Raw genomic sequence first — 24,476 nt, 5'->3', positions numbered from 1 at the left:
GTAATGTGCGATCGGCAAACAGGTCATTCTGGGCTCTAAGGGGCCGATTACGATGGCGGGCGGACTTGCCATCGCTGCTGCAACAGGGACCGCCCACCATAGGCATTCTGTATGTTTACATTGTGGCGGGTGGCAGCACCCGCCACAATGTAAAAATACATGTTTTTGCTTGTGTATGTACAACGTTACAGGTACCGTGCTGTGCCTGCCACCTTGTACATGCAAATGCAGGGGTCTACCATAGGTACCCCCCACGTGCAGCACCTCACCCCCCACACCCCACACCGGGGGCCCGCAACGGGCCCCCGAAGGCATTCACTGCCTGTCTTTTTGCGGCAGGTATCATAATGCCCACGGAGGTGCCTGCACGGCACCGCCTCCATTGCCCCATAGTACCGGGTCCCGCAAGGCGGGCGGAAAAGGACCGCCTTGCGTGACTACGGAGGACAGTCTTTCCGTCCGCCGCAGTACCATTCGCATTCCCACCGCCATCCCAATTCGGCGGTGGGAATATTGAGGTTGATGGCGGGCGGTACGCCACCGCCGGGCCAGCGGTCCTCACCGCCGACCCGACTGTGGCGGACCGCCCGCCATCATAATGACCCCCTAAGTGCCCAAATTCTTAATTCATATTTAAATGTAAGTTGACTAAATAGAGTATGGGTACAACGAGGGCTTTGCGAAATAAGTATTTATTTATTTTTTACACAATGGTACTTCTGCGTAGTCTGTGCATGTTTTCTCAGCTCAAACGCCTCACCCACTTCTGTTTCAGTTGAGGTTTTTCTTGGGTCTTTCTGCGGCCATTTGTTGGGCTGGGTCGAAGGGATATGTGGCATAACCTGTATCAGCAACTAACTCTTTTGCCACGGTGTCCATTCTCGCCGAAATAAAAACACAGCAGTTGTGTACCCTGCATATGTCTCTAATAAATACGTAGGGCCACCAGAATTATGAGTTTCTGCGGCCGCTTATTTTTCACATAATTATGAATGTGCATATTGTGCCACATAATCGGTCCTCTGTTGCATAATCTTCCATTTTAACAACAATTAATTGTTTCTAGCTCAAACGGATAAGAAATTACTATAAAAAATATTGCAACATATGTTCGTGTGCTCTGGAAGGGCCCTCGCAAAGGTAAACTGGTCATCTTTTACTTGTATATTTCTGTATTTTGTTGTTAAACTGGCACTAATTAAATTAAATCTTTGGCCAGATAGTATTACCATGAATAAAAATGATAAATTAATTAAGCAATGCTATAAAAAATGTGCCACGATATTATGCCACATAGTTTGCCGTTTTTTGGTCCCACTACCAACTCCAGGGAAACGGTGGAGGCGGGTCCAAGACTTTACCCTCACTTCAGTCTCTGGGAAGGGCCTGCCTGTCGTGCACACTGGCATATGTTTTCAGCCGTGTAGTATCAAGAAAGGACTAGCTTAGTTGTGTTTGGGAGACTCAGTGGGTACGTATATCAGCAAACCAATTGGTTTGCTTATGAAGCCCTCACCCACCAACCTAGTTGGTGGCATGCTTCATCATCGGGCCCACCACAGTGACACCGAATGTGTCCCGGGTGTGCTGCGACTCCAGATTACTGAGGAGCTGGTATACTTGCTGAGTGTGCTGTGTTGTGGGTGTGAAAGTGATTTAAAAGCTATGCAGTGGGTCCCAGTTCCCGAGGGTGTATGGATAATTTTAATGTCTGGGCCCCTGCTAGCAGATTAAAAGGCAAACGGACGCGTTGGAGTGAGTTATGAACTCCTTTGTCCTGTGTGGTCTACATGTTTCAGCCAGGCCTTTTATTTACATCTGGCTTTCCTCAGGACCAACGAGTATGTGTGGGTGAAAATAAATTATATTAAGTGATTGGTGTTGTTTTAAAAGTGTCGCACTCGCTAAGGTGCGTTACGTGTTAGAGGGGGATTCCCTCTGCTTTACTGTACACATAACATAAAGACACAAACAGACATACAAGGTAGAGTCAGTTTAGAATGGTATTCTGGTAACACAACAAGTAGCCGGCTTCTAAGGTGTGTGAACGACCTAGACCGGCGGGCAAATGTGGCCATGTAGGTTACATGGCGGGTGTGGTTATATTGCGTAAAAACAGGGTGGTGGTGGTGGGCTAAACAGCGTGGTAAGCGTAAGGTGAGGTACAGGTAAGTATTATACATTTCCCTCACACTTGCTGTTTGCTGTTAAAGCTTCCTTGGGTCACCTGGCAGGGAGAGAAGACCCTAGATATTGTAAAAAGGCATAGGTTAGTGCCGAGCCTGTAGGGAGGAAGATTCTGCTGCTTACCTAGATCGTAGCGGTGAACCAGTAATGTTACTCACGGAATTGCCGATCTGCGTGCTCCTTAGACCTGTCGTCCTGCTGCGGTGTCCCGGGTGAGAGTGTGGAGTCCCCGGTCGGGTTTAAGTAGCCCATTTGATTCACAGCACCTGGAGCGGGAGTGGGAAAAGTGGGTGTGGTCACGCTGAAAGCGCTGAGTCATCTGCGGCTCTGCACATGCGTGCGGGATAGTGTTGTTTTTGCGCATGCGGGGTACGTGCAGGGGAGTGTCACAGAGGAGCGCATGCATAGTAGCAGCGCCGGGGTGAAAGAACAGCCCGTATTGTGACCATGTGGGCAGTTTATGAAGTTAAAAATTCAAAATTTAAAAATAAAAATTAGAAGGAGAAATACAGACTGGGATAAGCAGATCACGAGTCAAAACGGGGCTGGGACTCGAACGGTCAGTTCAGGTTGTGCTGTATAGATGCGTGGTTGCTCAGGTTGTCAGCGAATTCCACGGGATGGAATCATTCAGCCCATCTATATGTGTGGAAAGGCGGTATATCCAACGTTGTTCCTTCATAAGGAGAGCTTTCTCATTGCAGTTAGCTACTTCAAATTGTTCAATCACTGTCCACGTGAAATCATTTGGGGTATGATTGTGGGTGAGAAAGTGTTCCGTCAGTTTACTTATATTTTTACCGCAGCGCATGGTGCTTCTGTGCTCAGTCATTCTTGTGCTGACTTTGCGGGTAGTCATACCAATGTACCTGAGGCCGCACCGGCACGTGATAAGGTACACTAGGTTTGATAAATTGCAATTTGTAAACTGCCGCTGTGTCCAGGTTTTGCCGTTTTCCAGGGCAAGTGTCTTTGAGGGGGAGGTCAGGTGGCAGACACTGCAGTTATTGCAAGGTTGGTGGTCAGTGATTTTGGGTAGGCCCCAGGCGTTTAGGATCGTGTTGTCTGTCGGGCGGGGGCTTGTTCTTGGTCTAGTGGACACCAATTGGTCTTTTAGATTCTTTGCTCTTTTGAATGCGAATCGTGTGGTCTCCCAGTCTCTTGTTCCTGAATTGATGATTTTCCAGTTTTTGCGGATTATGTTGGACACTTGATTTGAGGCTGTGTTGTAGGTGGTAACACATGTCAGAATTGGTGTTTCAGGTGGTTTGATGATGGTTTCCAAAAGAGCCTCTCTATTCTGGTTCCGCGCTCTTTTGCAGGTCTTGGAGATGATTCTGGTGGGGTAGCCACGGTCCTCAAGTTTGTGGACTAGTGCTTTAGACTGTAATTTGTAATCTTGGATCTTACTGCAATTGCGTCGTATGCGCAGAAATTGACCGAAGGGTAAATTTTCCCTAAGCGGTCTGGGGTGGAAACTTTCAAATCTGAGTAAGGAATTACGCGCTGTTGGTTTGTAATGCGTGGTGGTTGTCAGGCCATTCTTTTCTGCTTTAATGTTGAGGTCTAGAAAGGCGAGTTCAGTGGGGCTGCTTGTGCAGGTAAACCTGAGGTAGGTGTCACAGTTATTGATCCACGTCAGGAAGTTTCTCAACGTTTCTTCATTTCCCTCCCAGATGATGAAAATGTCGTCGATATAGCGTCGCCAGGTTATGATGTTCGCTGAGTAGGGGTTGGTTGGGGCCTCGATGTGGGTTTGTTCAAAGTCATGAACATATAGCCCCGCCACGCTTGGGGCAAAAACACTCCCCACCGAGGTTCCGTTTGTCTGGAGAAAGAACTTGCCCTCATACTCAAAATAGTTTTCTTTCAATGCAAGGGCAGCACAGTCAAGGATGAAGTGTCGGGGGGTACGGTGTTGCCAGGTATTCTCCATCAGGACATCATGTAGTACTTGTAAGGTGGCATCTTGGGGTAAGCTTGTATATAAGCTCTCTATGTCCAATCCGACAAGGAGTTGCGTTTCGGGTTAAAGCAGGTGTCTTTGATGATGTTCAGGAGATGTTTTGTGTCCTGGATGTAGGACGGTGTCTTCTGGACCAGAGTCTTCACGTTTGCCAGGCAATATGATCAACTTATCAGGAAAACACCACAGGCAGATCAAAACACCAGAGCGGAAGTTTCAATCTCATCCAGCTCCACCTCTCTTAATAGCATCCCAAACAGCGACAGTGAAAATGAAAACCAAACTTCGTCCACGACTACCACAGAACCTAGCACCAACCCTTTAGGATCAACCAACAAGAATTTTTTAAGAGAAATACAGACAATCAGACGAGAGACCCGCACACGACCAAATACCATGGACAGAAGACCCGGAGAGGCAACAGAGCAGGCAAGAGACACCTACAGGGAGAAGCTACGGTCGGTAACGAAGAAATAAATAAAGAACCCAACATAGAAGTTCAAGTTGTTAACCTCTCCACTGAACCTCTAGATACCAATATGATCTCATTACTAAGTAGAGGTCTTAGCTTCAACCCTCTAGAACAAGGGGATCCTTGTAGGGCCAAAATAGATCTATTCAAATTCGTACGAGGACTTAAAATAAAAAAACACTTTTTTGGTCATTCAAGAGCATCAAACAACACCTCGGGTGCAACTGCCAGTGAACTCCCAAATGCCCAGACCATTAACGATGTACAGGCCACTCATTTATTACTTTCTCCTACAGACTTTGATGATCCACCGAATGGACTCCAACTTTACCAGGAGGTAACCCGGTTGATATATTCTACAATCGAGTCCTCAGTGACATTGAAAAACATGAGAAAGCCCTGGTAACCAAGAAATTTAGATACACTGATAATTTGTCCAGGGAAGAAAGAATCGCTCTTAAGTCTCTCAGCAACAACCATAATCTTATCATCAGAGAAGCGGACAAAGGGGGGAATGTGGTGGTCATGGATACAATTGATTACCATAACGAAATCCTCTCACAACTAACTGATACCCGCTGTTACTCAAGTATGGACTACAACCCCATGGGTCCTCTCACCATTCTCATTAACAAACACCTCTCAGAATGGCACATGCAAGGACTAATTAATGAAGAAGAATATTTATACATGAAGGTAATAAGACCCACCTACCCATGGTTATATACTCTTCCCAAAATTCACAAAGCTGGCGCATTTCCACCCGGAAGGCCAATCATATCGGGCATCGGGGGGCCAACAGAAAAACTTTCACAATATGTCGATGTGTTTTTAAATCCTATGGTCAGCAATCTACCTTCCTTTATACAGGATACCAAACACATCCTAGGCATTCTAACCGACATGGAGTGGCAACCAGACTTGATCTTGGCCACCCTAGACGTGGTTTTACTGTACACCTCAATCAATCCAGAGATGGGATTGACAGCAGTGAACAAATTTCTGAGAAACAGACCAATTACCCTATGGGAACACACCAAAATGCTCAGCTCCATGATGCAGATCATATTGACGAACAACTACTTCCTCTATGACAAAAAATGGTACAGGCAAACCCAGGGAGTAGCTATGGGGTCCAGATTCTCCCCATCCTTTGCTAACCTTTACATGGGATCACTGGAAGCTGAATACATCTGGGGTAACAAAGGTCAAGCCTGGGTAGACTATATAGTCTACTGGGGCAGGTATATTGACGACTGTCTACTGATCTGGTGCGGGACACAAGAGAAACTAGCAGAGTTCTGTGAATATCTGAACAACAACGACATGGAGATGAAATTCACAAGTCACATCAGTACCACAAACGTCACCTTCCTAGATGTGGAAATATACATCAGAAACAATACCCTACAAAGCCGCCTTTTCCGAAAAGAGACCTCTTGCAATGCGATTTTACATGCTAGCAGCTCACATCCCCCCAATCAGATAAACTCCATCCCTTATGGGGAGTTTATACGTGCCAGAAGGAACTGTAGTGACAACAGTGAATTTGACCTATGCATGGGAGACATGACGAAAAGATTCTCCAACAGAGGATACAATGCAGGGATCATACACAAAGCAAAAAAGAGAATCCAACGAATCGATAGAGAAGCAACACTTACCAAAAAAAAGACACAGGATGCGGTAATCCAACCTGTGAGATTGATCATGGACTACAATGAAATCAGCACAACAGTAAAAAGGAGCGTTATCAAACACTGGGGCATCCTATTAGCTGACAGAACATTAAAAGACTCAATTACCATCAGACCGCAGATTACATATCGGCGCGGCAGAAACCTGAGAAATAGACTATGCCCTACAGTGCCACATGGCACAAAAACAGTCACATGGCTAACAAAGAAATCTAAGGGATTCTACAAATGTGGCTATTGTGGAATGTGCAAATGGGCCAACCATGCTACTAAGACTTTCAATGGCTTCCACACAGAACGATACTCTATTAATACCAACATAAACTGTGATTCCAGATATGTTGTTTACATCATCCAATGCATGTGTCAGAGCATATATGTGGGCAGTACCATCCGACCATTAAGAGAACGCATCAGAGAACACGCCCGGGCCATTCTACAACAAGATGCACGCTATCCGATGGCAATACACATGGCCACTTGTGCCTCTCAGGGCACAACAAAGGATTTTAAGTTTTTTGGTATAGACATAGTTGAAGCAAACGTGAGAGGGGGCAATCGAGAATTGAGACTCAGACGTCAAGAAGCAATCTGGATCATGCGTCTTCATTCCGTGAAGTACGGACAGAACACGGATGATGAGCTTCACTTTTTCCTGGGACCATGAACTATGATACCAGCTCATGCATGCACATCGCAGTATATTGATGAATCACCCTTTAAATAATTTTCCATATAGATTTCCGAAAAATGATGTCTATCATTTCCTTAAACACATATATCCATGATTATACGTTGTGTCAACAACCATGTGTTTATTCATCCTCCCCTTGCCTGTACCTCTTTATTGTTCACTTCTTTCACTTACATGTTCTCATACTGCTATCCTTTGCTTATTCGGTTTTTTCCAGCCTTATAACTACCTTCCTAAATGACATTTTTCATTTGTATTTTTTAGTCTCTGTGTACTAGTCAAATTGACACCCCTTTTTTTAACTGTCGTATTATTTTTCGTTTCGATCATTTTTCCTGAATTCTGGTCCTCTGTTTTACCCCGTTTCTGTGACCTTACATCTACGGAGTCTTTCTTTCATTTCAATAGCGGCGAATAGCGTTCTAGCCGCTTTTGCACACGTGGTATTCTGGTCTACATAAGACGTCTCAGCGCCAGGCCAGGGTGTTTCCCGTATCCGGTTAATACCTTCGAGTTCATACAACTGCCTAAACGGTAAGTTTTGAGAAGCGCTTTGTTACCCTGCTCCTTATTCCCATTTGCCCGTAATTTTGTGCCCTCGGTTCTTGGGATATTTGCCGTTTTCCAAAAATTCACTTTTCCTCTTTCAGACGCTTCAATAATGACAACAGGCATTACCCGCCTCTTGTCGACCAACACCCTTGGTCCACTCACCTTATCCTAGTGCAGACTTTTGCACTTCAAGAACTGACACCCGGAACAGGAGCGGTCTGGAATTATCACCGTTCCCCCGGTGAGTGACAAAGAACTATTTTGTCTATCTTATGATTTTTGGCGTAGCACGCACATACTTGCGGCTCTGCCTATACTAAACCCGTCCCTTATTTTTTCCTTTCTCCTACAGATAACATACTTATATACAATAGTGCAGGTATTTTTCTTCTTTTAACCTTTTCAGCTTCGCCTCTCTTTCCATCATTATTTAAAGTACTATTAACTCTCATTAAAACACTACTTATGGACTCTTTTGCCGTTTAGACCAAAGACTGTATGCATCTTATTACTGTTTATCTTTACCGTTTTTTCAAATTTCGTGAGTACAGGCTAATACTAATTATACTTTGGGTAAACTCTATTAAGAATGAAAAAATGAAGTTCTATTTATGCCTCATATAATGGAAAGCAAAGCTTGATTTTTCTAAAATGTAATGGTTTGATTATATATTTGGATCCACTAACTAGTATGACCGTAGATGTTACCTTTGAAAAATATTTTGGTTTACATTTCATTGTTTATTTAAAGTGGCACAATATAACTGACAGGATTAGTATCCTATGAACTGTTGCCTTTTGACATGTATAGCTCACATCACTGGCTTCACCACACTGCAATCATATTCAATTTGTTCATGTATAGCAATCTGTTTTCAGCTCTTAATCGTTTTCCAACAAGTAATTGGCTCCTAATGATCATATGTAACCGATACTTCTGCTAGCCATCATGTTTTCTTCTGCTTTCTGATTTGTTTATTCGGTCTTTCCGGACCTTTATCTCGATTTTCTTCACACACACCAATGGTTAGGTCACCTCATAAATGTTCTCACATTAGGTGTACCTTCTAGATGTGCCAGTCACTTAAATGTGTTCTGTCGCACAACTCTTCTTTCTTGGTTTCCACAGTCACAGGTCTTTCTCTATCTTCATAATTTCACGCTTTAAAATATGCTTCTTGTATATATTCCCACACTCTCCTTTGTATCACTTCCAGCCCTGAAGAGTCATTGGGTTAACACCCTTACTGACGAAACACGTGTCGGCTGGTTTCTGTTTTTATGGATCTCCTCTGAAAAGGAGTAACATCCATACACCAATTAAAAAAACAAGAATGAAAATTGGACACTATTGTGTGATCTTATCTATTCAGAACATTTAACTTGATTACTTATATCATTGAATTTGTTGTGTGCGCTTGATTTGACATTTACTTTACATAAGGGTAGTTTTCTCACCCTTGGGTTTCAGAGTTATAGGGTTTTCTCTGAACAAGCTGCACCAAACTACCGTACCCTCTTCATAATTACTCTACCACTACATGTTGTGCGCCATCCCTTCTGAACATTGATAACCCTTCGCGGAATTGTAACTTCTTTCAATGCAAGGGCAGCACAGTCAAGGATGAAGTGTCGGGGGGTACGGTGTTGCCAGGTATTCTCCATCAGGACATCATGTAGTACTTGTAAGGTGGCATCTTGGGGTAAGCTTGTATATAAGCTCTCTATGTCCAATCCGACAAGGAGTTGCGTTTCGGGTTAAAGCAGGTGTCTTTGATGATGTTCAGGAGATGTTTTGTGTCCTGGATGTAGGACGGTGTCTTCTGGACCAGAGGATTAAGATAGAAGTCACAGAAGCGTGATAAAGGTTCCAGAAGAGATTGGATGCCTGACACGATCGGTCTGCCTGGGGGAGGAATAACCCCTTTGTGCACCTTGGGTACTGTGTAAAAATAGGGAACTTTGGCATTTTGTGTGCAGAGGTAATCAGCCTCTTGTTTGGATATGTATTCTGCATCGCTGGCATCTTTGATAAGTTGGTTAATTCTCTTTTGTAGCTCTTCAGTAGGATCTTTTTTTATGCATTTGTAATTTCGTGTGTCACTCAGGAGTCTGCGGCATTCTGTATCGTAGTCACTTTTGTTCATGACCACAATTCCACCCCCTTTGTCCGCTGGTTTGATGATGCGAGTGGGATCATTTTGTAAGTGCTTAATGATCTCCCGCTCCTGGTGGGAGAGGTTATTGAACGTGTTTTTGGGTTGTAATTTCTCTATTTCAGAGTAGACTGCAATTTCTAATGTGGTAATTTCTACTGGTATGCTGGCTGGTGGGTGGATGAAATTGGACTTCAATCTCAGGCCTGTTTCGTTGACGTTCTCAGTATTATTGCCAGTTTTCTCCTGTTTTTCAAAAAAGGCTTTCAGCTTGAGTTTCCTAAAGAACTCGGCTAGCTCCACATGGAGTTTGAAGGTATCCAGTCTGGTGGTGGAGACGAAGGAAAGTCCTTTGTTGAGGACGGCAGTCTCCTCATTAGTTAGTGGCACCTCAGAGATGTTGAATACCAGGGGGCTGTTGGTATGTGGTGTCGTTATTTGCTAGGTCCTGCTTGTTCCCGGGATTTGTTCCGTGTGTTGGAACTCACCGGGTCTTCTGTTGCCCACTGCACTTGTTGGGGGGGATTCCTTCTCTTGCCGCGTGGTCTGCGGCCTTGGCCTAAAAAAGGATATCTCTGATTTTGGTTGTTTTGATAGTAAGGCATCTGTCCCGGGGCATATAAGGGCGGATATCCGAAGTATGGTGGCGGTATTGGTCCAAAAGGTGGTGGCCCAAAGTTATGATGTTGTGGGGGCCCTTGCCAGGGTTGCTGCCACTATTGGCCCCTACGTCCTGTCCCTCTGGGTTTGGTAGATCCTGCGCTAGAATCGCTTGAGACGGAGCTGCTGTTTCCTGAGCTATCTGTGCCTCTTGTAGGTGCAGTGTAGTCGTCATCAGCGTAGGGGTAGGTCTTAGAATAGCTGAATTTCTTGAGATCTTTTTCAAATTTTTAAATTTTGAATTTTTAACTTCATAAACTGCCCACATGGTCACAATACGGGCTGTTCTTTCACCCCGGCGCTGCTACTACGCATGCGCTCCTCTGTGACACTCCCCTGCACGTACCGCGCATGCGCAAAAACAACACTATCCCGCACGCATGCGCAGAGCCGCAGATGACTCAGCGCTTTCAGCGTGACCGCACCCACTTTTCCCACTCCCGCTCCAGGTGCTGTGAATCAAATGGGCTACTTAAACCCGACCGGGGACTCCACACTCTCACCCGGGACACCGCAGCAGGACAATAGGTCTAAGGAGCACGCAGATCGGCAATTCCGTGAGTAACATTACTGGTTCACCGCTACGATCTAGGTAAGCAGCAGAATCTTCCTCCCTACAGGCTCGGCACTAACCTATGCCTTTTTACAATATCTAGGGTCTTCTCTCCCTGCCAGGTGACCCAAGGAAGCTTTAACAGCAAACAGCAAGTGTGAGGGAAATGTATAATACTTACCTGTCCCTCACCTTATGCTTACCACGCTGTTTAGCCCACCACCCCACCCCGTTTTTACGCAATATAACCACACCCCCCATGTAACCTACATGGCCACATTTGCCCGCCGGTCTAGGTCGTTAACACACCTTAGAAGCCGGCTACTTGTTGTGTTACCAGAATACCATTCTAAACTGACTCTACCTTGTACGTCTGTTTGTGTCTTTATGTTATGTGTACAGTAAAGCAGAGGGAATCCCCCTCTAACACGTAACGCACCTTAGCAAGTGCGACACTTTTAAAACAACACCAATCACTTAATATAATTTATTTTCACCCACACATACTCATTGGTCCTGAGGAAAGCCAGATGTAAATAAAAGGCCTGGCTGAAACATGTAGACCACACAGGACAAAGGAGTTCATAACTCACTCCAACGCGTCCGTTTGCCTTTTTATCTGCTAGCAGGGGCCCAGACATTAAAATTATCCATACATCCTCGGGAACTGGGACCCACTGCATAGCTTTTAAATCACTTTCACACCCACAACACAGCACACTCAGCAAGTATACCAGCTCCTCAGTAATCTGGAGTCGCAACACACCCAGGACACATTCGGTGTCACTGTGGTGGGCCCGATGATGAAGCAAGCCACCAACTAGGTTGGTGGGTGAGGGCTTCATAAGCAAACCAATTGGTTTGCTGACATACGTACCCACTGAGTCTCCCAAACACAACTAAGCTAGTCCTTTCTTTTTTTTATTTTTTTGTAAACGTTTTTATTGTTGCATCACGACATATATATTAGCATGATCAATCATTCGGCAGTGTAGCGTCAACATTCAGCCACAGCCAACTGCCAGTGCAACATTTTAATTTACATACAACATTAAACTTATATGGTTATAGATTGGAATTTCAGCATTCTGCAATATACACATTAAGACGTTCAATCATGGTAGTATAGCGAGTAAAGCTCTGTACGCCACAGTTCGCATAGAAATTATTCCTGCCGGGAAAGCACGGGAATCCTGGAGCAGTCCCTTTCTTGCACTTCCCCGTCCCCTCTAACAACCCACATCTATGTCATCTTCCTCCCCTGAACTGTCTAACGCCTCTTCTTCGGGCAGTGGCTCGCACAGATCCCCTCTATATGCGTTCCAATGTGACCATATTTTATTCCACTTACGTGGGTTAGCTCTCTGCTGATATACCGCCCTTTCTGCCACCATGAGCATATCCATGTTTCTGCACCACTGCGCTAAAGTTGGTGTTTCCGATGCCCCCCATTTTTGCGCTATGTCTCGCTTTGCCAACATCATACCAATAACCACCCACTGCCGTCCGTGTGACGTCAGATTGGTTGGGCCCCACACATTCAATAAACAAACTCTAGGGTCAGGTGTGAAGGAGATACGTAGAGTTTGGGCCACAGTACGTGTTACGCGCCGCCAATAGTCCACCATGCTGGGACAGGACCATAGCGTATGAAACAGTGTGCCTTCTTCTCCACAATTTCTCAAGCAATAAGGGTGATCTGCCCTCTGTATTTTATGTAGGGTGACGCACGTGTAATATACCCGGTGTAGTATTTTAAATTGCACTAGCTGAAATCTCGCTGAGATACCAGATTCTCTAGGTGACGCCATTGCTGCATTCCAGTTTGTCTCATCCATCTCCCCCAACTCGTCCTCCCATTTCTCTTTCAGTTTCTGCAATGGGTCAGGTAAATTGTTTATCAACTTGCGGTAGGTGAGAGAAGTGGCGCTGGCTTCCATATAGTCTGTGAGTAGGCGGTCCTATAACGGAGCAGATTCCGGGACCCTAGTTCCCGGTGCAATTGCATTCATTAACGCATGCCTAATCTGTATGTAACGGTACGTTTCAGTAATGCCCAGATCATACTGCTCCCTCAGGGTCTCAAATGGAACCACCCCATCCTTCGTCCACATATCACCTACAGTGGATATCCCGATATTATCCCATTGGGTAAACCCTTTACTATGTCTTAGGTTACCCAGGGCCCTGGAGTCCCACAAGGGTGTAAGCTGTGTAATCACACCCTCCCACTTCAGCCGTATCTGCGCTTTATGCCATAGTGACGCTGTGTGTCTAGTTGGGCCAATCAGCTTTGTCGCCATTCCCTTGTTGTAGAGTGGGGCCAGAAGGGTGTTAGTACCCAGCTGTCTCCCATCTGCTAAAAACGCCGGATAATTCTGTGGTGCATGCAGCCATTGGTTGATCACCTTGAGGTGAGCCGCCCAATAGTATAATTCCAAGTTGGGGAGTGCCACCCCCCCACTATACCAGTCCCTGACCAGTTTCACCTGTGCGACCCTAGCTGGCCGGTTCCCCCACAGTAGGCCCGACAGTTGACCCGATACCTGTCTGAAGAACGACGATGGGACCATCGCCGGTGTGTTTTCCAAAACATACAGGAAACGGGGCAGCGCCAACATCTTAAAGAGCGCCGCTCTGCCTAATAGCGTTAGCGGGAGGGTCTTCCAGTGTTTTACATCTGTTTTCAATCTTTCGAGCAGTGGCCTGAGATTCATGTCTTGAAATGTCGTGTGGTTTCGCGTGATCTGGATCCCCAAATACCGGAAGGATGCGGTCTCCAATATTAGTGGGCAGCCCTCTCCCAGGTTAGGTGGCGCTCCATGCAGCATGTAGATCACCGATTTCGACCAGATAATTTTATAACCTGAGGCTATTCCGTGTCTCTCACACAGCGCCAGCAACACTGGAATTCCCACTTCCGGGTCCGTTAGGTATATTAACATATCGTCGGCATATAGCGACACCCTGTCTTCCCAACCGTCTCCCCAGTCTATGCCCCGCAGTAGCCTGGAGGACCTAATGATAGTGGCTAACGGCTCCAGTGCCAAGGCGAACAGTAGCGGTGAGAGCGGGCAGCCCTGTCTCGTACCCCGTGCTAACGGTATTTCTCTTGAGATGTGGCCGTTCGCCGCCACTCGCGCCACTGGGTTACTATACAATAATTTAATCCACGCTATGAATTTTGGGCCGAAACCCATATGTTCTAGGACCGCGAAGAGGTAGCGCCATTCTACCAAGTCAAACGCCATTTTGGCGTCAAGCGAGAGGATTGCTGCCGGCTCTGTCAATAATGGAGCTCGCGCCATCACACCATGTAATCGTCTGATATTCATCGCCGTACTCCTGTGCGGCATAAACCCCGACTTATCTGGATGTATTAGGTGTGCTAGATGAGGCAGTAATCTGTTGGCCAGCAGTTTCGCTAAGATTTTGCTTTCAGCGTTAAGGAGGGAAATTGGACGGTATGAGCCGCAGTCCTCCGGCGGTTTGCCGGGTTTCGGGATCGCCACTGTGGTAGCCTCACATTGGTCAGGCAGCAGCTGTCCTTTTCCCAGACTTTCCGTAAACATATTGAGTAGGGGTGTATCAAGCGTCTCTGACATGGTCTTGTACCACTCAATCGGTATCCCGTTGGGGCCCAGAGCTTTCCCCGAATGTAGCGCTGTGATAGCCGTTTGTAACTCCTCAGTGGTCAGGTCTGTTTCCAGCTCCTCCACTTTATCTCGCGACAGGGTGCGGGTGGGTATCCCCACGAGAGCCGTCTCTGCCATCTCCCGTGTGACGTCCATTTCAGGGGAATACACCCTTTGGAAATGGTCTGCCAACAGTCCAACTATCAGTGATGGACGGGTCTGTAGTATACCCGCAGGGTCCCTCAACTGTAGTATAGTTCTCTGTCCTCCCTGTTTTTTCTCTAACCAGGCTAGGAGCTTATTAGCTTTATCCCCGACATCATATACCCTGTGTGCTGTGGCCGCTATATTTTCTATTACTTTACGGCGTACAAAATCGGTATGACGCTGTTGACACATCCGGAGCATGTGCAGCGCGTCACTCGACGATCGGCCATATGGGCTTCGTTAGCCCTGGCGAGTTTATCTTCTAAATCTAGTAGTTCCTGCTTTTGGGTGTGCTTGTACCTAGTTATGGTGGATATAGCTTGCCCTCGAAGTATCGTCTTGTAGGCTTCCCACAAAACTGAGGGGGATGAAACTGAGCCGACGTTCTCTGCGAGGTAGCACCTCGTCGCTTTTTTCAGAGTTTTAGTCACCTGTGGCACCTTAAGGTACCCCGGGTATATCGGGTAGATGCGTCTTCGGGTCTGGATGGTTGGAGAGAACCAGTGTCAGCGGGGAATGATCCGAGATACCCCTTGGCTTAATTTGTACGTCGTTTATAGTAAGGAGTCCATCTCCCAGTGTTAGAAAGTAGTCAATTCGCGACAGACTGTCATGGACCGCCGAGTGGTATGTGTATTGTTGGTCATCCGGGTGTAACTGCCTCCAGATGTCCACCAAACCCTGTGCTTCTAGAAAGCCAGTCAGCCGGGACGGCCCGGAAGCCTGCGCTCGCGCCGGGAATCTGTCTAGTGTGTTGTGTGCCACCGCATTAAAGTCTCCCCCTAATATAAGATCTCCCTCCGGGAGTTCTAGCAGGAATTTCCCCAGTTCTGGGAGAGCGACTGCGTGCAGTGCCGGCGGAATATACACCGAGACCACATTCAGTGACCTCCCTTCCCACTGTCCGTGTGCCACTGCAAAGCGTCCCTGAGCGTCTACCTCCGTGGACTGGACTATGTACTTAGAAGAGCGGTGCATTAGGATCCCCGTGCCCCGGGACCCTCTAGTAAATTCGGAGTGAACAATCATATGGTATCCTCTTCTATCTAGTGCATGTGTTGCTGTGCCCGTCAAATGTGTTTCTTGTAGTAGGACCAGGGCCGGATTCGATCTTCTTATGCTCTGCAATACCAAGCCCTGTTTGACCTTGTCTCCCAGTCCCCTCACATTCCAAGACATGAGTTGCAACGGTGTCACTGGCCCCGTGTTAGATTCCCCCCTCCCCGTGTCAGCTCGTGTAGTGTTTGCCATAGCTTCTGTGGTTGGAAGTACATGCTCGCCATATCAACGGAGTTCGATGTAAGTGCCGTGTTCTCGCTACACTACGTGGATGTGCCCTATAGTTCCAATCTCGACCAGTGGAATTATCTAGAATTTGCAAAACTTCCCCACCCCAACTCCCCCCCTCCCTGCCCCCCTGCTAAACGGACTCAAAACTGCCCGCCCCCCCAACTCAGCAGAGTGCCTGACCCAAACTCAAAACACAGTACTTGCACGCTGGGGTGAAGGACTCTCCGGGGTCAGCGGCCCCCCTTCTTGTCCACGGAGTACCTCCACCCAGTGTCCTTGGCGGCTCGCCCGGTCAGTGTTACTGTTGGTTTAGAAAGGTGATCTCGGGAAGTCATTGTTCTTCGTTATCTTCAGTCTCCGGTGTTGCGCTCAGCGGTGAGTGCGGTGCCGCCGCTCCCCCGGATGCCTGGGAGCCCGGACGAAATCCATTAGCGCGGTGCTTGTTTGTCCTGTTGGAACGGCGAGGTTGACCCGTTGTTCTCCAGCCTTCTAGCCAGTCTTGCGTCGAAAAAACACGTTTTGTTGTCTGCCACGATCCGTAGCTTGGCTGGGAAGAGCATTGAGTACGGAATCTCTCGCGCCCTTAGTTCTTTCTTCACTTCGAAGAATGTCCTCCTCCTGCGCGCGACCTCCGCTGTATAATCTGGAAAGAATGCCAACGTAGAGTTTTGGATTTCAATGGGGGGTGAGTTTCGTGCTGCTTGCAGTATCGCGTCTCTGTCTCTGAAATTAAAGAGCCGAGCAATAATCGGCCTTGGGGAGGCACCCGTTTTCGGCCGGCCCCCCGAAACTCGGTGCGCCCTTTCCACTGAGAAGAAGGCGGAAAGACCCTTAGGCTTAAGTGCTTGCTTGATCAGGTCTTCTACGTAGAGGTCCATCGCTCCCGTATCCTCCGATTCTGGAACCCCTATGATGCGGATGTTGTTCCGTCTTGAGCGCCCCTCCTGATCATCCAGCTTAGCACGCAGGTCCTTGTTTTCCTTCGAGATCCGTTCCATATTTATTTGCAGTTCCGAAACGTCGTCCACTAATGATTTGGTCACTATTTCCATTGTGTTCACCTTTTCCGACATTTTGTGGAAGTCCGCCCTTATCAGTGTTATTTCTGTCGAGATCGAACCCACCGTCACTTGCACCTGTGCCAGGGCTCGCATCACATCCTCCAGAGTCGCTTTTTTACCTCCCACCGTGTCAACTGCTTTGGTCGCCTGCATTTTAGCATCTGTAGGGGGGGAGTTCGTTTTTTCATATGCATATTTCTCAAGACGTGACTGAGCGGCCCCTCCCTTCAGCCCCTTACCGGCCATTTCGATGGTCACTGTAGTAGGGTCTCGCAGCAGAGTGTCCGCCGTGAGGGGCGTCCCCGATGGGGCCGAGTCTGTCGGAAAGTATCCCTGGCGGGGGGGTCGCCGCGGTCTTCGCAACTTTGCAATGATACGTGCCGTGTAGTGACGATGGGTACTGGGCGACTTACCACCCGGCAGTTGATGAAAGTGACCAACCTTCCTCACCCCTCCTGGTGTCCGTAGCAACCGTGTCATGGGCGGTGCGGCCCCTCAGCTGCCGGCCACCCCTCGCTCCTCTCAGGCAATAGGTAGCAGGCGTCTTCTACGGTGGCCCCCTGTGTTCAGGCCGCGTCAACTGCGGCCGCAGCTAGGAAGTGTCCGCGTGCACGCCGCCGCGGATACGCCCGTGGCATTATTCTCCTTCCCGTAGTAGGGCAGGAGAGCTGGGCTGTGAACATGTGCGTCCCGGCACGGAAGTCCGAGGCTCAACTACAAACGACAGGGGGTAGGGCCGGAGGCTAATATCCGTGTAAAGACGGCTCCATCGGAGTCGCGTGCCGGCGTTTCCCGTCTGTTGTTGTGATGCCGCCCAACGGGTGTCCCAGGGGTCCACTGCACTCCTTACCGGGTAGGTCCCAGTTCCAGCCGGGTCTCACGCAGAGTGGAGCGATTCTACCGCCGTCCCGAGTCCCAGTCACCGTGGTGCTCGGAGTCTAAGATGGCGGCTCCAGTCCCAGGGTCGGCAGGACCGTTCGCCTCCGTCCGCCGGCCAGGGGCGTTTCTGCTGCTTGCCGTGCTGTACGCTGCGGTGTTTGACCCCTCAGCCAGGGGTTCCTTAGTTTCGGTGTCACTGTTGCTCCGCGGACCCCTTTGTCACTCCGAGGGCAATCGCGAGCGGGCGCTTCCGGTGTCTCCTCTCCCCACCTGGCACACTTCCCGTCGGCTCACCGCGTCCGGCAACTCCCCGGCTCCGATCCTCCGCAGCGGCCCGCACGGACCGCACTTCAATCCGCTCTTCCCTCCGTCGGATTTTCTTTTCGTTCGCCTCCGCCTGAGCCGCCCGGTCCCGGGTTTCGGCACCTTGCCGCAGGACAATAAATTTCACCTGATTAATAATCGGATCTGCAAGGAGGCCGCTTCAACCACGGAGCTCGCCTTCTATGCTGCCGCCATGTCCGGCTGCTAGCCACGCCCCCAAGCTAGTCCTTTCTTGATACTACATATAAACCAGGGGATCTGGACTAGCCTATCTAGTCCTCTCTCTACATTTTGATTTGCTGATATGTTTTTAGCCACCAGTAAGAGAGTCAAGCCATCTGTAAGCTGCAGACAACCTTTGTTAGAGCTGACCTCATTGGGGGAAAGGGGGGGGTGGGGGAGGGAGGCAAGGGGGAGGGGGGTTGGGATGATCAGCCCCTCCCAGTGCCTCTCTAAAAACCTCTGCCCCTTGTCCCGATTGGGCTAGAGAGACCCACTCCAGGAGGGAACACTTTATAAAGGTCGATGGCTGTAGGGTCGCTTTTTTAGTTTATTTCACTGCAACCTTTGACAATTGGTCCTGAAACTTTAGAACCTAGACTTTAGTTCTCGGCTTTCACACAGTATATACGGGCATATTTATGAGCCCGGTGTGCCACCAGAGCATCACTTTTTGTGGCGCTTCGGCGGAGCAAACCTTAAAATCATATCTCAGGCCACGCAAAGCCACTTTGTGTAGCATTGAATGACCACATAGATATGGAGTAAGGCGAGTCAGCGAAAATTGTTGCCTTACTCTGCGCTCGGGAGTCATTCCATGGACGTTGTGGTAGGTGTTTCCACGCAACACCCATGGATTTTGACACTTCCCCAGATTTACAAAACCATGTAAACCTGGGGCTGCGCTAACACCTTGCGCCTCCAGAGGTGAGGCGGAACAAGGAGAAATATCTTATTTCTCATTGTTTATTCCTCTTTCCATGTGTGCTGCATTCTGAGGCACACATAGGAAGAGGTTAAAGCCTCCCAGGATTGTTTTTGTGCAGGAAGGTGCACATTCCTGCACAAAAACAATCCAGCCGATAACACAAGCACCCTTGCACCATGGTACAAGGGTGCCGGCGTTGGCGCTAGGCTACTGAAACTGCGCCAGCTCAAGGGGATTGGACAGGAATGCACTGTACTGAATAAATATGGTGCATTTCTGCCCTTTCACTTTGAAGTAGGGCAGCACAGCAAGTTTATTTGCTATGCAGCCCTCCGCCAAAACTCCATAAATATGGGCCGTAGTGTCGTGGGTGAGATACTATTCTTACACACCCCTTTGGCTTTTAAGTGCAACTTTTATGCTGTTCCCCTTCTCTATTTGTTACACTCTAACTGCAGCAGGTTCACTACAGATACAAGAGCTGTCTCAATTAATGCATGAAGAAATTTAAAGCTACAAAGACGACTCAGTGAGTCAACTGCTCATTACCTACATTTGTGTGCAACCTACAGTTAATGAGATTGAATTGTGGAAGAGTAAATAGAATTTTGATCCTTAAATGATCAATAAATTGATTTCAGTTTAATTTGGCAAATTGAATAATGTAACAAGTTATTAACAAGGCTTAAGAATTGAAAAAATTATAGCATAACATCCAATCACAGCGGCAGTCTTCAGGGCCTGATGTCTCTCAAGTATAACTTGTTCCAAGTCGGGCGCGATCGGGATGTCTGCTACACTGCCTCATGGCTGTCCAGCCAAAAATTGCGGCGCCAGTCAGCACAATGCATTTAGCTGTCAAATGCCTGTCGCCTCCAACCAGTCCCATGTATCGTCAGGAGAGTCGAAGAAGTGTGCTTTCCCCACACTGATACCCTAAGCCATGCCGGGAAGAGGAGAGCATATCTGATGTGAACTTTGCAGAACTCGAGCTTCCTGCAGTTTTCGTACCTCGCACAAGACAGCAGACATATCTCTCTAGTGTAGTAGGCAGAACAAAATTGGTTCTGGTGACGCGCTAGGACATACTCCACCAAATAAAACTGTGAAAAAGTATCTCCACATAAGTAACGGTGTGCAAACTCTTGACTCCCTCCAGTAAGCCCACCATGAGTTCATTATTGTGGTGTGAGCGGCCCTCTGCATCTTTCAGGCGGTGTTCCTAGACCTCCACACATTCCCCCACTTAAGCCACTGCCCTTCCAAAATGCTGTAACGGTTCAGGTCAATCCTGCAGCATGGGATGCTCATTCCAGGCCACCCAAAGCCCCCACCGCTGCCTTGCTCCTTTGCTGCTGCCTGGCTGGCACCTAGGTCCCCCAGGGCATCTAGCACGCCGACGAGAAAAGGAGGCAGGGCTGCCCCCCCAAAATGCCATAAAGGCGTCAGGGTACTCCCGCAGCACCCATCAGAGCCTGGGAGAGGCTGGGCCAGGGGACCTCCCTAAGTCCTTCTACCTGGGACATCAAGGCAGTGTTCAAACTTATTACCTGAACTTATAATTATGAGAATCACTAGAAGGGGACAGTCCCCAATAGCTATATTGTTTCATTGTACCCGCCAGAGCTTGCACAAATCTTTATTGTTATACACTACAGGATGGGAAAAAGAAAGGCAGTAGATGTGGAGGCTGAGGGGCAGCAGGGAAAGGTAAAAAAGCACTAAAAAAGCCCAAAACATGCTGGTAGGAACTGTGTGCTTGACAGCATCAACAGTCTGCTGATCAAATGTGAAGGCATCTTAGACAGACAAGTTGTGGTTTGTCCCGTGCCCCAGGTTGCCCCATACCCACCAAAAGTACAAGTCCCAGCACCACACCTGTCATCCCCAAACTGTTTTTAAAAGCTATGGCCAAGAGTCCTATAACACGCACCCCTGCAGCTGAAAGCCAAATAGAGGGAGCACCACCCCTACCGTCTGATCGGTGTTCATTGAGCCTGTCTAACCCAATGATTCTTTGTAGCAATAGATTCACTCCTCTTCTTGATCTGAATGATGCTTTTTACGATGCTATTATGCCATTAACAATAGAGGTGCCAGGACTATTAGCAGTTGACACTCATCTCTATGACCCTAGTGCCCATCGGCTTATCAGCAACCTCAAGTCTGAAGTGGGGGCCCTGAGGTCTATGATAGGTGACCTCACAGGGTTAATGAAACAATTATTGGAGAGTAGCCACAGACCCTGTACACACAGCGAGGCTCACTAAGCATGGATAGCCAACCTACACACAAGCCACACAACTTTTTGTCATCCTCCAAGTGAAGAAGGGCTTCTTTTGCCCAAACCAGAACTGAGTCCACTTACGTACCGAAGGGCCTTGACCGCTGGGTGCATTATAGCCTTTCCTAAGAAAATTCCACTTTGAACCTTAGGTTAGGTAGGGGACTACCCAGAAATACAAGTTATAATCAGCGGTTGGGGGCAGTATCTGGAAAAGCAGTAAGTTATGAGGCCCTTTCGAAAAGCTACCCGAGATACTATCTCCCGGGAAAATCTATATGATAAATGTACCAAAACTAGTAGCCCAGAAGGGGTACGAGGGGGAAGAATCATTGAAAAATAAAGCGATATATTGGATCCATCATGTGAGAGGGTGTTGTTCCCTAATACGAGACAAAACTTAAGGGCGTGACGATGTAAGCTTCACGATTCTCCTACTGACTGTATAGAATTATTGCTAAAAGGCGAAGGCTTAGTTGAAAATCTTTTAGCCCTTGATAGCAGATCCTGCCCACCTGAATTGTCTAATATTCAATTCAAACGATACATACCTTCAGGCCAGCCAAATGTAATCCCCTCATGCACAATAGATCGCTTAGGCCCACACTCAACATTGAGGGCAATCGATTGACTTTCAAATGTGGACTTCAAGACTGACAGGTATTCTCCTACCGAACCACCAGAGCATACCTGTTGCCCACAATTGAATTGTAGTAGTGGTAGGGTCAGAGGGGGGCACCCAGCAATCAGTGGTAGAGTACACATAAGGACTTGGGGGGGACCAAGTAGGTGCCAATTCAGAAGGTAAGAATGTGGCAGTAGTTCCCACCATGAGACATTCTGAAAGTTTGAGTAATGTTGTGCATGCTAGCTCAGAACATGTTCCCAAATTTATGCTAGTCTCCTGGAATGTGGCAGGTTGAAGTAGTAAACTGTCCCTTTCCATTGGAACAACTTTATAGAGGGTTTTTATATTTGTCTCCTACAGGTAAACTGGAGCACAGCTCCTCTACCCAAGGTGGGGTATGTTATCTATTGTCAACCAGCAGTTACAAGGGGTCTAGGTCACTGAGTACTGGTTCCCGGGGCAAAGCTGTGTTTAATGCTTGCCAGGTGAGACCGCACACATTGCGATTATTTCCCTCATAATACTTTGTCACTGATTTTAGCTGCCGTTTTTTTAACCTGTGCGGAATTGTGTTTCTGGGGGCACTGTCTATTGATTTTAATACCGAATTTGTATTTGGCACACTCGAGCCCCGATCGCGGGCTCAGCTGGGGCTACTCACTTCCAGACCGGTTAGCAGTCTAGCGGTTCACTCAGACTGCCTTTTTAGCACACACGCTGCCGCATGCGCGCAGCGCTGGTTCCCTGGGCGAAGCTGTGTGTAATGCTCGCCATGTAAGACCGCACACATTGTGATTATTTCCCTCATAATACTTTGTTACTGATTTTAGCTGCCATTTTTTAACCTGTGGGGAATTGTGTTTCTGGGGGCACTGTCTAATGATTTTAAGACCGCATTTGTATTTTGCACACTCGAGCCCCGATCCCGGGCTCAGCTGGGGGCTACTCACTTCCGGTATATGACAACAGCGGTCCGTTTAAATGCATTCTGTTTAATGCCAGATCGCTAGTGAAGCATAGTTTAGAATGTGCCCTTTACTGGAGGACAACATAACAATGTAAAATTGGCTTTTGTTACTGAGACAAGGACCGATAGCAGTTCCGGCCCTGATCTGGTTAAGGCAACACCGCCTGGCTTTTACTGCTATACACTTGACCGGCCAAATAAAAAGGGGGGAGGGCTTGCTATTATATATCATGAATCACTTAGCCCTAATTTTGGCCCAGCTTCTAATTCGGCGTGTGAGGCTTTAGTCTTCAATATCTACTCTGGTACTCATAGACCCTTCAAAGGTATGTTAATATACCAACCTCCTGGCTACAAAAGTTTTTTTTTGGACTCCCTGGGCTTGCTGCTGGAAGGATTGTGTTTAAAGTCCTTCTCAATGTTGGGAGATTTTAATTTCCATCTCAATATTTCTAGCGATACTGACACGTGTAGGCTGGACCAAATTATGGGCATAGGAGGCCTCGAACAATTGGTGAGGCCTCTGACACATGATAAGGGCCATACCTTAGATGGTATATACTCCAACAATAAAGATCTAGCTGAGATCTCACGATCTCGAGGTCCGATCACTGCGCGATCAAGTTCGAACTAAAGAGCTCTTTGGCTCACTTCTCTGGCCTGAAACAGACTCAAGAGATCATAACTAGACCCCCATGAGCAATTTGGATGTGAAGAGGCTTGAAATTTTCTTGAAAACTCTATGTACCAGCATTCGTTGGATGTGGAGGAGGCTACGACCATTCACAATAAGTGGCTTTCGGATGCCTGTGATCGGCTAGTTCCCCTACAAAAAAATGGATACCTAAACGAGCCTCTCCCACGGCTCCCTGGTATTCGGAGGAGCTCAGGGCTAAGAAATTGCTCTGTAAATACACCGAGAGGAAATGGCGTAAAAATTATGCAGACTCTGACAAGGAAAATTATAAAACCTGTATTGCTAATTACAATCAATCACTTCTGGAAGCAAAAAAAAAAAGAGTACTTTTCCATAAAAAATAACCATGACTGAATCAAACTCAAAAGAACTTTTTAAAACTATCTCCAAACTATCGAATCCCAATACTCCCAAGAAACAGGGTGATGCAGAATTTTGCAATAAAATTGTGGACTTTTTCAAATTGAAAATAGAAACTATATTTTCCTCTCTCACTGGTCGGATCAATGAAAATCAGACCGATCTCAACTTAATGGAAGCAGAAAGAACAGGTGCCCCGGTAGCACTACTGGACCATTTCACTCCTTTTGAGAAGTCAGTCTCGATTAAATTGCTGAATACAATAAGATCGGGTGCCCC

At 47.5% G+C, this 24,476-nt stretch overlaps 1 protein-coding gene across 2 annotated transcripts in view; it reads right to left on the bottom strand.

The window, feature by feature from the left end:
* The window catches only part of STS (steroid sulfatase), a 1,924,780-nt gene that overhangs the window by 1,783,208 nt on the left and 117,096 nt on the right, over positions 1–24,476 (bottom strand). The gene's annotated exons all lie outside the window — the stretch shown is intronic.

Source organism: Lissotriton helveticus, chromosome 8 (assembly GCF_964261635.1).
Source record: "Lissotriton helveticus chromosome 8, aLisHel1.1, whole genome shotgun sequence".
Classification (NCBI taxonomy): domain Eukaryota; kingdom Metazoa; phylum Chordata; class Amphibia; order Caudata; family Salamandridae; genus Lissotriton; species Lissotriton helveticus.
The sequence above is the reverse complement of the archived record's forward strand: the minus strand, read 5'-3'. Positions and strand labels throughout refer to the sequence as shown.